Raw genomic sequence first — 1,987 nt, forward strand, 5'->3', positions numbered from 1 at the left:
CTACAGATGGTGATTGCAGCCATGAAATTAAAAGACGCTTACTCCTTGGAAGGAAAGTTATGATCAACCTACACAGCATATTAAAAAGCAGAGACATTACTTTGCCAACAAAGGTCCGTCTCGCCAAGGCTATGGTTTTTCCAGTGGTCATGTATGGATGTGAGAGTTGGACTATAAAGAAAGCTGAGCGCCAAAGAATTGATGCTTTTGAACTGTGAACTGTGGTGTTGGAGAAGACTCTTGAGAGTCCCTTGGACTGCAAGGAGCTCCAGCCAGTCCATCCTAAACGAGATCAGTCCTGGGTGTTCATTGGAAGGACTGATGCTGAAGCTGAAACTCCAATACTTTGGCCACCTGATGCGAAGAGCTGACTCACTGGAAAAGACCCTGATGCTGGGGAAGATTGAGGGCAGGAGGAGAAGGGGGAGACAGAGAATGAGATGGTTGGATGACATCATTGACTCGATGGACATGGGTTTGGGTGGACTCCGGGAGTTGTTGATGGACAGGGAGGCATGGTGTACTGCGGTTCATGGGGTCGCAAAGAGTCAGAGACGACTGAGTGACTGAACTGAACTCATGATTGTAAACAAAGATGTGCCTCCAAAATAACCCTTGTCTTGAAGAAAGAAGCATTGAAATTAGAAATTATTTTGAGCTAATATGGAAAACTTGGAGACCATTGCCCACTCTAATTATGAAATCTCTACTCTTGGGATGGTTTGATTATCCAGGAAGAACCTCCTGCATCCCTGGGGAAAAGGCAAGGTGCCAGCACTCTGTCTTGCAAATTGGGCATGAGATTGAGGATTGAAATTTTATGGACAGTACATTTTCTACTTAAACCCCTGTGTTGGGTTTGGATGCCTGCTTTCACCTGGTCCTGAGGTCCCATGTCCATAAATCTGCTGATTGACTCCCTCCAGATTGTTAAGTCTCTTCTCAAACTCCCTAGTGTTTGGAGAAAGCAATTTGTTGAGAGGGGCTCTGGTGTCTAAATATTTCTTAACTAACCTAAGAACAATCATGCAATTTACAACTCCCACCACTACCCCTAACTTGTAGGGGTACAGGCCACTGCCAATCTCGCAGAGAGTTGGAAGGTCTGGTGGGGGCATTAAAGACTGTTGCTTGGGGCTTTCCTCACTGCTGGGCTCTAAATCCACCATGTCAGATAGCACTCAACTGTCTGCTTTCCACCTTCTCATACTTTATAATTATTATTGTCTCCTTGCCCATCGTTTTTGTCCTTGTGGGGTTAGGCCTCTAAGAAAAAAGATCTGGCCAGGCCAGAGGGAGAAGGAAGAGATGGGAGAAGAAAGAATGAGCAAGAGAATGGATGAAGGGCATGAACAAAGGTGCCTCTGGGGAACTTGGAAGCAGGAACAAGGATGCAGTGACAAGATGAGACAGCTCCATACCTGTTTTGGTCTGTTCATTAGTCAGATTCAAAGAAGTGGTCACCCAATTAGATTTAATGTTCCCACCTTCAAGAGTGTGCTGGACACCTTATGTGAGGGTCCCACCATGCTGCAAAGGAGGGTAGTGACCCCAACGTGAAACAGAAGGCAGTAACCTATAGAGGCAATAAGGTGATGCTTGGTGGGAAATGTCGATGGCATTTCCTTCACTGAGCTCCCCAGGCAAATTAGGTCCCCTATTGTTCACATTTATAGCTTCTTGTTCTTTAATTCCATATCACTTATCCTAATTTGCAGTGCAACAATGAAATTGGTCCAATGAGTTTAGAAGCTCAAAATACATGGCCCATATTAGGCCAATCATTATTGAGTGAATGAATTATTAGTCACTTCATACATAGGGGCAGGGGAGAGGGAGTGTGAGGAAGAGCAAAATATAGACAGAAGGAGGAATGACAAAGAGCAAGGCACAGTGAAATAAGAGAATGAAAAACTAAGGAGGGGAAGAGGAGGCGAGGGATGGGGAAGACAGAGTGGGGAGACAGTGAAAGACAATGAAGTAGGAG

The sequence above is a fragment of the Cervus canadensis genome, chromosome X (genome assembly GCF_019320065.1).
Source record: "Cervus canadensis isolate Bull #8, Minnesota chromosome X, ASM1932006v1, whole genome shotgun sequence".
NCBI lineage: Eukaryota > Metazoa > Chordata > Mammalia > Artiodactyla > Cervidae > Cervus > Cervus canadensis.